The sequence below is a fragment of the Falco punctatus genome (genome assembly GCF_963210335.1).
Source record: "Falco punctatus genome assembly, chromosome: 3".
In the NCBI taxonomy this organism is placed as follows: domain Eukaryota; kingdom Metazoa; phylum Chordata; class Aves; order Falconiformes; family Falconidae; genus Falco; species Falco punctatus.
Window position 1 is genome coordinate 83,275,449 of NC_137582.1, and position 14,067 is coordinate 83,289,515.

The window sequence follows — 14,067 nt, forward strand, 5'->3', positions numbered from 1 at the left end:
TCCATGGGCTGCAGGGGCACAACCTGCCTCACCATGGGCTTCACCACGGGCTGCAGGGGGATCTCGGCTCCGGTGCCTGGAGCCCCTCCTGCCCTCCTTCTGCTCTGACCTGGGTGTCTGCAGGAGTGAGTACTCTCACTCCTCCCTCTCGCTGCAATTGCTGTTGCACAGATTTATTTTTTTTTCCTCTTCTTAAATACATTATCCCAGAGGCTCTACCACCATCACTGATGGACTCGGCCTTGGCCAGCGGCGGGTCAGTCTTGGAGCTGGTTGGCATTGGCTCTATTGGACATCTGGGAAGCTTCCAGCAGCTTCTCATGGAAGTCACCCCTGCAGCCCCTCACTACCAAAACCTTGCCACACAAACCCAATACAATATTTTAAGTCCAACATGGGCAGCAGCATATTAAGGATCTGAAATTTGAGTTATGACTGCAGTGTGTTAATCTAGGATGAAATTATTAATCACCTGTTGTAAAAATTAGTTCTCAACACCATTCTGAATAAAGTATGACATATTTTTTTCCCCCTATAATACAACTGCTACTGAAGCTTAAGTCATTATGGTGCTCAATATAGTCTGCCATTGCTCTCTTAAAGTCTTAATCACTGTGTACACATACACAAATTGTTCTGAGACTAAAAACCCTGGAGCTAAGTGCTGTACCATTCCAATACTCCTTAATAAATAAAATACAGACAACCTACAACAGAAATCTAACTTTTGGGTTGCCAGTAAAATTCATTCCTTTGCTGAAACCACAGTCAGAAAGATCACATTTTCTAACTGAATGGCCCTCTTGTCATTATACGAGTAGTATAAGTACTTCTGGAAAATTAAGTTTGTTCAGGAAGAAACAAAACCACAATATATTAATGACAAGAATGAAAACAGCAAAAGTATTTCACATTATGCTATGAACATTTCAATTTATTAATCTGTCCTGCTAATAGACAAGTGTGCAAATAGTGGCAAAGCGATGAGTGTTTAGGTTTGATTAAAAAACCATTCTGAGTAAACTGAACTTTAAGAATATCTGGGAAACAGCATGAATATTAAAAACACATATATAACTATTTTAGTCACAAAATTCAATTTATCTTTCTACCCGAAAGACCAACAATGTAGCATCTGTTGCAGACAAATTCTTTTTAAAAGCTGTAAATTAGAGTGGTAAGAATTAATCTCTGCCCCAAATACAGAAGACTTGTACAGAGTTATTTCAAGTAGGACAGAAAAGAACTATGTTTGGTTAACAAGAAAGACATCTCGTATGACAGCTAATGAAAATGAAAGCAGAAATGTAACTATGGATATTTGTATTTATATTGAAATATTCAAACTGGATTAATAACTATGCCATTTAGCTTTTGAAACTGCAATTTAACTACAGCTGTGATCTCTTTCCAAATCCTAAGTGGAATGCAAAACTTAAAAGTGCTCTTCTGATTGAGTTAGATTTCAATTACACATGCATGATAGTTCTATGATGCAAGTTAGACCCATGCATAGGTGACATAGAGGAATGGAACAAGCTCTGCTTAAATTAAAAATTGCAGGCAATTGTTTCTGCATGTTATAGATTTTCCTTTAAAAACAGCCCTTCCTGCTATTAAAAAGTGAAGAGAGGAGCAAGTATCCAGCTAAACAAAAAGATACAAGAAACCAGGGAAGAAGAGAAAAGGGGGGGGGGGAGGGGCAGGAAAAAAGGCAGAAAGAACCACTCTATTAGACTGTTACACTAAACGACTATGCAAGTAATGTCCCTGTTGAGAAGACAAGAGATCCAGGCTAGAACACCTGGGGCTGAGTTAAAAGTATCCATGTCCTGACATGGGATAAATCTCCTAGTAGCTTTGCAAACTTAGCAGCAATGTTAAGGGCTGCAGAACAGTGAGAAGATAAGAATTCCACTCTCCCACATCCCCAGAAACAAATCCAAAAGCCCTTGCTAATGAAAGTGCTAGTGATAAGATAATTGTAAAGAATGTTAGATCCTTCCACTTCCAGTAACACTTTTCTGCTGAAATAAGGTCGTGCCATGCATTTGAGTCCACACAGGAATGAAGGCATTTTCACTGTGACACCAAAACTAGGTCTTGTGTTTCCACCCAGCAAACTCAAGAAATTTATAGCATTGAGTTTCTGCATACTAGGAAGACCTAGACCAAAGAGAAAATCGACACCAGTAGTTCTGTTGCTTCGAATTATTTATCAAGGAACAGTAAAAAACAGTGAAACATTTTTAACTACCCATTTTATCGGTGTAAACACTTGCTTAAAAATAGCCTGAGAATCTCTTTGTGTGAAAAAAATCATCCAGGCTGTGCTAGTTTAAGGATGAAATACCAAGCCTTTCCACACCTCACGAGGGAGCAGCTGCAACAGGAGTGGGCCAGGTGGCAGCTCAGCAGAAGCTGCTCCAGGAAGGGTAGAGATGCCAGGCTGCCATCCAGCAGGGCACATATCGGAACAAACCTGCAGCAGCCTTCCCCGCAGCCCCAGGCTGCCTGGCTCTGCTCCTCCCAGACTTCCAGAGCAGAAACCTGGTCCCATTAGCCTCTTCTCTGGAACAGATCCGGACTGAAGACTCCAACAAGCACTGCTAATGTGAAACATTTGAGGCTGTTCTCTGAGAATAAAGTCTAGCAGGAAGGCTCCTGGCAACAGCAGGGCACATCAGACACTGCAGTCCCTTGGTCCCAACCTGATGCCCGGCAGTAGGAAAATTCTTGGTTGCATCAGTATTGACAGCAATTAAATGCAACAGTTCTGGTGTAAAGGGTGTAAAACAAACTACTGCAAGCAGCCACACTCTTTTCATTTTTCCTCATAGGATAGCCGGGAATCTCAGTCGGCTGAAACTGCCCACAGAGCCTGCCAGATGAGCCAGTTTCAGGGGATGGGCTGTGCTTGTCGCTGTTACTTCATCTGGATAAACCAGCAGCCAGGGAGGTCAAGGTTCTGCTCTCAATGACTTTGTAAAGGAGAGTTCAGGCATTATTTTAAGGTCTGTTTATATAGGCTCTACGTGTGGAATTAAGTACGGTGAAAATGCAAAACAAAGCAGGATTTTTTCCAGGCAGATACTTTGCAAACTCAAAGCATACCATGACACTCAGGTAGAGCTGGCTGATGGGATTTTTTTTTTTCTAACGTGTGCTTGAATAAATTCATGTACACATCAGAACAGACTGAAGATGTTTTCTTTAGAGGAATACTTTACTAAACTGCACTTTAACAGAAACACAATACACCAATTACTGTGGAAATTCTTGCCAAAATGTTTCAGCATTAATTTTAAAAGGCCTGGCAATAAGAAGAAACAATGAAGTCATACCAATTTATAATGTTTGAATTACACTGCAGAATTCCTTGGCTACCAGAGCATTGCTGTACGACTGCATAAATTTAGGCACCACAAAGACAGCAACTACAATGCACTATTCTCTTCACATCCCTTCATTTATTGCATTTCAGTGTTGAAAGTCAAATAAATGAGAGCACTGATCAGGCAAGTGACAACGCTAATCTATGTCTTCATCTGAGTTTTGAACAGAATATGCCTCCTTAATGATTTCAGGCTCTCAACTTGATTGTTACCCAAAAAGCATGTGTGACTATATTAATTGTGATTTGGAACAATGTGCACCACATAAGTGTCTGTTTTACAATTTGCTCTTAATTAGCTGAGAGAAAGCAGAGTATATTATGCAGCAAAACCTATTTTTTAAAAAAGTTTACACTCATTTACTAGCATTATATCGAATCGATAATTAAGCCTGGAATAACAGCACAGCATTCCTGGGCTGCAGCAAGGCTATTTACAACTTAGCTTCACCAGAGAGTTTAGAAACCAGCCCAAACACTGTTTAGTAGACAAGTACCTGATCTGCTGTATGTGGTTCCCAACTGTGATCCATCGGACACAGCTCTGTACTAAAACTCAGAACACCTGCGCTCACCTCATGACCTTTGACAACATACTTCATGTTTATGTAGAACAAAATCAAAAACGCTTGGCTTCTTCTGAGAGTGAAGATTAGAAGAAGACAGGATAAACAGCAAGAAGGCTGCTACACTTTGCTAGCTTAAACACCCCTTTTCACTTCAATATAAAATATTGCCAAACTCCAGTCTATTTCCACACTGCATCTCTGCTTCAACCTCTTGCAGCATCCACTCTCCCCAGCCTGGCATGCAACTCTAATGTGGTATCACTCAGGTTTTCTGCACCTCCCCCTCATTCAGGATGAAGCCTGACTTCTTCCACACACAAGATGGAAAGATTCCTCTCCTGGGAGCCACCTACCAAAGCAGTCTTCTGTCTGTGGGACGCCTGCACCCTTGGTTACAGGTCTTGGAGAGGTTTGTACGAAATGAGTCCCAGGAGCACAGGAGACAGAAGGATGGTCATATCAATAAGGCAGCTCAAGGTCTTCCTGGAAGACCTGACCGATTTAATCTTTACCTCCTCAGTCCTGGAGCTCTCAGTATGAAGCAAACTGAACCTCTCACAGCTGATCACTGAATACTCTGTGTATCCATCTGCTGAGATCCAGACATACAGACATGCTGATGATGCAAAAAGGTACATATGAAGAAACTGGAAAGTCTATTCTCATAACAAAACAAAACATTAATCATTCCAAGTACTCTGGGCATTTAAAAGAGCATACAAAATTATAGACCATGTGACAATTTTAGTTTTAAATTTCTCTGTACCTCATTTTCTTCTCTTTAAAATGAAAACAAGTTATTTCCTCTCAGCATATTCTTTTCAAAGCATCTCTGTGATACTTGTGGAAGTCCATACTACAGTAGGAAACTTAGTTTTAGAAATTGTCTTTCAAGGAGAAAATTTAAATAATTCATTAAATGAGGCATCAGGTGAGGTATTGAGAGATTGTTAAGACTTTTTTGTTTTAATTCTGGCCATTCAAATGTAACTATCCAGCAGAACCTGCACTCCTGTTTGCTGAACACTGAGGTTTGTACTTCAACACTACCCTAACGCTGAACTAATAGTCATTTCTACATATCCTAGTTTCTAAGTACTTACACTGCCTCTCTGCTGTCCCAAAGCTCAGCAAGCTTTATATCACAGGAAAAAAAAATATATAAAAGGCCATGGAAATGAGAAATATTTTTGGAACATTAAAAACTACTGAGTTCGGTTTCAAATTCAGATTGAACTTTCACAGTAACTCACAATTTATGTGCTTCCGCTCATCCCTTTGCAATTAAAACTTGCACATTTGCCAGTAAAGATTGAGATCAGGAGTTCATTTATCACGTTTGCTTGAGTTACTCATTTCTAAATCATACATCCATTCCAGCTACCTACTGCACAGCAGCGTTGGAAGGATTGATCAAAAACCATGGTTTCTGTTGCTAGTGACAACGATGATGAAAGCTTAAAAGGAGGAAGGAGTGGATTCAGTGCCATGGAAATAACGTGCTGAAATATAGCAAAGTTTTAAAATCTTAAGATGAAAGTACTTTCCAACAAGACAGATGCACTTGCTCTGACAAAACTGAAGCTATGGCCTGGCCTGCTAAACACAAATCCTGGGAGTTTAGAAAAGATGAACGGCAAAGTACCGGTTTAAACTGAAACCTGTTAAATATTCCAGTAGCTGAGCCAGAAAGTATGTTCAGTTTGTTTACAGTTTTCTAAAGAAATATGTTCTCCATGTTTAGATTAAGAATGAAAACTCACAGAAGGACATGGCAGGGAGCAAGGAGTTAACAGGTAAAGGGAAACAGCAGTGCTGCAGAGGTAGGCATTCCTGCGATCATACTGATAGAATAGTCTGAACCTGCTTGCTTGCTACAGAGAATTCAGTGCTCAGCTGCTAACAACTCTTCCCTCCTATCTGCAAGACTAAAATACCTGAAATCTAGCTCTTACTCCACTGTAGGTTTTTCTTTTTCCTTTTTTTTTTTTTTTAACTTTTTTTTTTAAGTTACTCATACTTTAAGCAGCTGCACAGCACATCTTAAAGAATATAAACCTTTCATCCACTTTGGCAAAAACTCAAACTACAATGACTGGAACACTTAAGCAAAGAGGAGAAATCAAAGAATTACATCTGACTCTCCAAGACAGTCTCCAGGATAAAATGAAGCCCTAGAAGATTAGAAGCATTCATGCAACCCATTTAGGGAAACCTCTCAAGATATTTGTAAATGAATGTCCTGAATGAACAATGGTTTATTTTGTTCTTTTTTTTTTTCCTCCCCTGTAGAGGTGCCATGAGAGAATAAAATACACTCACCAGAGGAAGTACACATATGAAGCATGTTTTATTTTACTATACAAATAGACATTTTCTGACCTACACCCTCAGTTTCCTATACTTAGCAAAGCTGCTCATGACTTCACTGAAGTTTCTGCCTGCATAAGTAAGCATGTGGGAATAGCACTTGGAGAGTTACATGGCAATAATAGCTATGGAAGACAGATGAAAGCCATCCAATTAAAAATTCCTGATGTTTAAGTGAGGCTCATGACATTTTGGTAACCAGCTCACAATCATAGACTGTTTAAAGGAGGCAATACTGAAACTATAATAAGAAAGGTATGTATACATGGAAGCTTTTCTCTGTTTGGTTGTTTGGGTTTTTTTCCTCCAAAAGCTATTTTAGATCCTGCAGTTGGTTAGGAAAATGCATCATTTGATAGTTGTTCTTTGTTACCACTTTCTATTACTCTAGGACACTACTGCATGGCCCTGGGCTCAGGAACAAACCGAAAAACCCAAATGCTTATTTATCATGGTTTTTAGGGATTTCCGGTGAAAGGGGTTTTTGTTTGTTTGTTAAATAACATATGACATTGTTAGATTATTTAGTTATTGGCTCAATTATACTTTTCCAGTCTTGCACTTTTTTCATCTACTCATAAAGCATTAGTTACCCACCTTCATGCTGAGGACTTAAAACTATGTTTACTATACTGGTGAAAGTTTTGGCATAACATCAGGGTGAGAATATTCAAATATTTATAAGCCAGTAAAAGTTCTGGGGGGAAATACTGGCTGCAACTGTACTGTGGATGCAATCACCAGGTCCTTCATGTCAGGCTGAGACCTGAGTACAATTATCTGGCCCTTTCTTCCTCTCCCCTCCAAGTTGTAAGTGGAGGAAACCAAGCAGCTCAGCCCCAAAGAAGCTGGAAAAGAAGAGGAGCACCCCAAAGTCCCCCTGCTTTGCAGTCCAGACAGCCACTTTTCCATGCTGTGTTTAGACAAGTAACTTAGTTATTTGAGCAATGCGGAAAAAGTATCTTTTGGCAAGAGTGAACTGCATCTACAGCCAGTAGACTTTGCTGGTAAAGCCAGTACAGATTAGACCTAAATATCTCTTTTTATACCAGTCCTCTCTTATCTTTATCCTGCAGTCCCCAGAGGATTCTTATGCTTTATTCAGTTGCCCAACCACCTCTTAAAATTTGGACTAAGCAGCCTGATAGAAAAGATGTAGGCTTGTCTTGGATCTCCTTTTTGCAAAGGAAGTCTCTGGGAATTCCTGTAGTCTTAGAGGAGTTTAGTCAGCTTTTAAACACTTCACACAAAACCAGCAGGGAGGAAGGAGGGGAGAAAATTCTTTTCCCATGTAGTTTGATTAATACATCTCAAACCAAACTTCCACCTTAGCAACAATTCACAAATTAACCAAACCGTAACAGTTTTTAGCAATGGAGAAATAGGCATTCATCATAGCGAAAGAAAAACTGCAGTTAGAAGTTGTAGCTGCAATTCAGACCCCAAGGTGGAACCGAGATGTCCAAGGAAAATTCCTACAGAGTAAATTGTTCTTTCTCTAAATATTTGATTCGGTAAGCAAATAAAAATTAAATACAACACTCTAAATCCTTTCCCCGTTAGAAGTTTCAAGATTTTGATGTTGGCTTTGAAGAAAAAGGTTCCTCCTAACTTGTTTTTCTTCTTGAAACTCTGTATTTTTGTGTTTTCCAGTCAACAAAAAGTTCTTTCTGGCAGCATGAAAACCACTGGTAGCATGCAACAAGCAAATGAATCACATTCATGTTGGTGTGCTTTGATTAAGGTTTTTGAACTCAGAAAATAATGAGACCTTAATCCTAGAATAACAAAAACCCAACGTTTTTCCTGCTTGAGGAGTGGAGGTTTCAGCCACGGATCAACAAATCCATGCCATTTCCAAACTCTCCATAGAAAAAATGAATCATCAGTCCTTTGAATCAGTCAAGCCTTTTAAAGACCATATGGACTGTTTTCTCTCCTGGAATAGCACAAAACACCCTCTTGTTATTTCTACAAGTTCTTCAACTACAGAGAGATGAGCAAACCCCTTCTAACTTAATCGCTGCCACAGTATCTCTGGATATTCAAAAAAATGTCCTTGCAGGTAAATATAAACATGCAAGAAGTCAGTATATGTAAATAATCCTCTTTAAATTATTATGTCCTACATATTCTGAAGAAATTGGTTTCATCAAAGTAAATCTGATGCTTTCTCCTAGATAACTAATACTCCAGGAAAGGCCAAAATGCACTACCAGCTTGTAATAAATATAAATACTTTTTCCCAGTCCTTTAAGGGAAAAAGTTTACATGTCGTAGAAGTATGCTTATTGTTCTGTTTAAAAAAGATTTTAAAAAAAATAATGCCAAATTCCTTAGACATGTTATCCAAATAAAAATGACTTTTCCAAATATGAAAAAAATATTCCCAGAATGAGTGATTAACATCTCAAAATAGCTTTCCTCATTATTACCATTTTCATTTTAGCATTTTTCAAACATCTCTTCTTATACCTCTGTTTTTACAGACAAACCCAGATAAAGGAAAGGCACTGTTGATGGAAAAATCAACAAGAGGAACATCAGTAGGAGAAGTCAGATGTTCAATCAGACTTGGATCTCAGTGCCTTAGATGTCTGGCTCCCACGGAAATCAAATGTCAGGCAATGAAATTTGTTTAAGAACATGTGATAGGGCTCTTATACAGACCTAGAGTGATATAAGCCTTATACTATACCATAGCATTTTAAAATATTTGATTAAATGAACATTCTTTGCCAGCTTTAGCACAGAAAGAATTAATCTTTATCTTATATCCAATTAACTACACAGTTAAAAAAATACACCTTTTGATCTAGAACTGTTGCCATCTGCGTATATGAATGGAGAACAGGAAATTTCAAACAAAAAAAGGAATGAAGGAAATTTCTAGTGCATTTCCCACTATACAAAAAAAACAATGATCAAACACAAATAAACTGCTTGGCTGCAAAATGTTTGTTTATGTCCAGCCCTACCTTTACAGTGAATTGGAGAACTGGGTCAGTCATTCCTATTTCCCGCCCACGAAGCATGAATCCTTCGCTTTCTCAGATACACGCTGATTTGTTTTCCAGTGTACAGGCTCAGGAAAACTGGTCATATCTGCCTTAATGCATAGGTTTTTATTCCACCTTCACCACAGAGTTTTACTTATCTCCCCGTAGCTGGAAGGTAAGGCTAATGCTGCAATAAAAGATGTCCAGATACAAGCTGGGCTTTTTGGGGTTTTATCTCAAGTGGGGAAAAAAAAAAATAAAATTGAAGCAGCTCATAAAGTAAAGATCACGGAGTTTTATATAGACCTTGATCTTCCCTTTCTATCACATTCTCCACCTTTCACACTAGCACATTAATAAATGCCCTGGGTTGCTCATCAGTGTAACAGTCTCTTCAGATACCTCAAAAGTCTCTTGAGATAACTCAAAAGCAAAGGAATGTTTTACTGATTAAACTAACAATATCCAGGATCTCTACTTTACAGGTATCATTATGCCATGTTATGATTCACATCTGATCAGGTTTTCTGTTCCCTTACTCCATAAAGTAGGATTTCTTTCTAATATTTGTACTCAAGACAATAGGGTGGAATACTTTTTAAGCTGTGAGAATATTTATCTGTGTATCAGTGTCATGGTTTAACCCCAGCTGGCAACCAAGCTCGCTCACTCCCCCTCACCCAGAGGGATGGGGAGAAGAATGGGAAAGGGATGTAAAACCCAAGGGTTGAGATAAGAACAATTTAATAATTGAAATGAAATAAAAATGAAAGAACAATAATTACAATGATGACAATAACAGTTATAATGGGGGTGGGGACAATAAAATCTAGAGGGAAAGGAAGAAAGGAACACATGGTGCACAACGCAACTGTTCAGCACCTGCCGACCGATGCCCTGAGCAATGATCTGCCCATCCTGGCCAACCCCCCCAGCCTATGTACTCAGTAAGATGTCATATGACATGGAATATCCCTTTGGCCAGTTGGGGTCACCTGTCCTGGCTGTGTCCCCTCCCAGTTTCCCGTGCCCCTCCAGCCCTCTCCCTGGCAGGGCCTGTGGAACTGAAAAGTCCTTGACTTGGTATAAACATCACCCAGCAACTACTGAAACCATCAGTGTGCAATCAACATTGTTCTCACATCAGAGCCAAACCACAGCCCTGCACCAGCTACTAAAGATAATTAACTCCATTCCAGCTGAAACTGGGGCAATCAGGTTTGTTTAAAATTCAACGCAATTGAGTAATGATCAACAATAAGAAGATATTGGCCTATATAAGGTAATGCGACAGCTTTCTGAAAGTAAATCAGCAGACATGAAGAATCACCATAAATGCCAACTAGCAGTAGTCCAGTCATATGTCTGTTCCATCAGAAGTGGCAGTCCATAAAGGGTGCTCAGCTAAAGGTTTCAGCTTAATGATTGTGCACATCACCTTGCAAACGTAGCACACAACATAGAACAAAACAGTAACTTCCTCAGCCTGCAAATACATCAGGATGCGAGGGCAGTGCAATATTAGAATAGCCGTGATCTGCTCAGCACAGAGCTTAATATTAACTGTGTACTCCACTGCTAATTTTACAGCACCAACGGTGCTATTCAGTGCTATTAAATTTATGGCTCATAATTCAGCACTAAGAGCTAATACACCCATTTGTTATGTTAGCCAACAGCAGAACAGGCAAGCGGGTGCACTTAAAACTTTATAGAATAGAAAACTGAGTTCAGAGTCACCTGATGTCACAAAACACCTCTAATGTTCCTTCCCAAGGGAAAAGGAAAAGGGCGTTATACACACCAAAAGCCCTAAGTGACCTTTAGAATGCAGGATTCCAAACTGGTCCCAGTGATCACACCTACCGTTCCCTATACACAGAAGCCTACAGCTTGTCCCCACACTCACTCCTACAATGTAGTTATGAGCTGTAAATACAAATATCCATGACAAGTTGAAACCTGAACTTTTTAGACAAATAAGCATAAACCTCATAATATAAAGCTATATAACTACCTCTAATACTGGTACTAATCCTATTAGTTATGTGTAATACTTAAAGGTTTGAATCGTAATTTAGTTTTAATTGACACAAGCCCTAAGTTGGAAAAATGTTACTGAAATTAAGAAAAATCTTTGATTATTTCACTGTATTTATTACAGAAAGCACATTTACCATCTCAGGGCTGTTGGTGGAATTCAATGGCTGAGGCAACAGAGGTTTCTAAAGGAAATCTAAGGTGAAATAGCACAGGTTATAATCACATTCATCACATTCTCCCCACAGGGACAGTATCAAAAGTTCAATATCTGCCCATGGGGCTTAACTGTGATTTGTAAAGTGCTTGTGGGATTTTTTTAGAAATTACAATTTCTTCAGCCTTCAGAACTTTCAGACAGTTTGATACAGGAACTTTCTTTTTATGACGTTAACTACTGTTGTGAACTACAAGCCAATCAAATCTCCTACTACAAGCTAAAATAACCAGCAGATGCCAGAAAGCACACTCATCACAGCTGCTGGTTTGTATTCTGATACCTGCGTGATGGTTTGATATTTATTCTTCTGATCCATCAGCTGGCACAACATGTCGCACTATACAAAGGGTATGTTCCACATCAAGACTGTCATGGCAAACATAACTAATAGTATCCCTTCCACAAACTTATTTGGCTTGACACACTACGCATTAAGTTCAATCCAATATAGAGACATACAACAGAAAGACAGCTCAGAGAAGCACCACATTCAAGTAGGCAGAGCAATTATTCAGTATACCATCAGCTTGATATATTTACATGACCTAGTTCAGAGCTGTCTCTTCAGAAATGGAAGACTTATGGGAGATTTGGAAGGCAGTGCAATGTTCAAATAATTTGTTTTTTAAAAAAATAATACAAAAATACAATACCACAAGTCTCCTATGTGTTAATCTAATTGGAAGGCTATGTATGTTGCCTTTGTATTATGCCACCAATTTATTATTGCGTAAGAGCAATGCTAATATAGCATTACTGAAAGACATTGTTTTCACAGTATACAACATGGTGATAAATCTTTCTCTGCTTCAGTCATAAAATTTAATCTTTTCAAACAAATCTGTTTTCCCGTTACCTGAGCATAAAAACTTCAGGCACATCTTGTCTTACTCTTCCCATACATCCCCATTCAGGCAACTACTTAGAGAAGAGATGAACAAACTTTTGTGAAACTTTAAAAGGAACGTTGGCAGCAGTCTGAAACCCCATATGATGAAACTCAGAGCACACATAAGCTTTTGTGAAATGTAGAAACTTTCAAGTTATAAAAGCACATTCTCTTCACCTAACATAGTTTATATCGGCAGTGCCAACACGTTATGCTTATCAGAATGTAGTTTGTGGTGTCAGAGGCAATGGCAGCTCCTGATTTGGCTTGCAGGAGTGGGTGTCACAGACATGATTTTGAAATACACAGGAACTCAGAAGCTGAATTCCTACTGGTTTCATAATCTCCCTTGAAGCAAACAAAGATGACCAAGAAATATGAGTTCTACAAATACCTGAGGGAACCATTTAATGGTCTCCACAGACACGTAGTATGTATAAGAGAAAGAAGACTGGAAAACATTTCAGAGAGATTTTAAAATATAGGTGTTTGGAGAAACCAAGGCATTTTGTAAGACCAAGATTTAGAATCTAAGCAAAGAACACAGAAATAGGTAGGAACAGGAATCACAAGGACACAGAAACATACTGCAAAGAACCAGCAGGATTAAAAAGGGTTCTAGGAAAGGCAGAGCATGAAGAAAGGGACCAGCCCCTTTACTCTCAATCTGAATGCTGGACGCAAGAAAAATGAGGATATTGGAAGGAAGCTAAATCAGGCAAACTAGTTTCCTCCCTAAGTACAAATTTACTTCTCTCCAGCTGAGGAATATTGAGGTTTCTGCAATCAATTTCCTGTGCCACAAACTCATAGCGATTAGAAAAAGTCCAGCAAGAAAGCTGTGGGCTGGGCTGCAGCTGCTGTCAACACTATCAAAATTATCTGGAATTTAATAAAACATCAGTGAAATGGTGGTTAGAAAATCCATCTTAAAAAAAACAACAAAGGAATTAAAAATGGTAAATGCATGAACTATTTAAAGACTGCTATCATCAAAGTTTTCTAGTAACAGATCAAAGTTTATCTTTTGTACATTTCATGGACTAATCTTAAATCAAAGCAAGAGGTTTTGCTTTCACAAATGAATTTTTTTCAGATACCAATGTTTTTATCGAGCTTGAAAGTTTGTCTGGTAAGTTCTTCCCCCTTGACTACTCAAATTAACTTTGAACCTAGTTCCAATGAGAATTTAAAATCTGTAAAATAAGTCAGATTTAAGCCCGAGCTTTGGTTTTTCACAGTTTCAGTTGGTATCAGCGGAAGCTGGGACACTCCCATCCCCTCAAAGCTGGTCAAATGCAGCTCTCAGTACAAGGTGAGGGGCACTTACATATTTTCCAAGTCCTTGACAAAGCATATAGCCCAAGGTGGTATGTGATATTAAACAAAGTACAACGCTTAACATATACCAAAATGAACATGGGAAGATGTTTAAGCATAAACAGGCCATTTAATGTTACACTTAAGCCCAGTGTCCCAAAGTGCTCCTCTTTTCAAGCCTGTGTGCAACAGGTTGCGTGTTCCTTTGGCAACACGAAGGTGTTACAGCGTGCAGCAGAAACTTTGGAGCAGATGTAAAAATGACC

At 38.9% G+C, this 14,067-nt stretch overlaps 1 protein-coding gene and 1 long non-coding RNA gene across 3 annotated transcripts in view; one reads left to right on the forward strand and one right to left on the reverse strand.

Moving 5' to 3' along the window:
- Nucleotides 1-5,141, forward strand: part of LOC308061717 — a 32,757-nt gene extending 27,616 nt beyond the window's left edge. The window contains exon 2 of the long non-coding RNA XR_013927330.1: nucleotides 15-5,141. This is a non-coding gene — a long non-coding RNA (uncharacterized lncRNA). The remainder of the gene's footprint in view (nucleotides 1-14) is intronic.
- ATPSCKMT (ATP synthase c subunit lysine N-methyltransferase) overlaps nucleotides 1-14,067 on the reverse strand; it is a 107,101-nt gene that overhangs the window by 63,201 nt on the left and 29,833 nt on the right. The gene's annotated exons all lie outside the window — the stretch shown is intronic.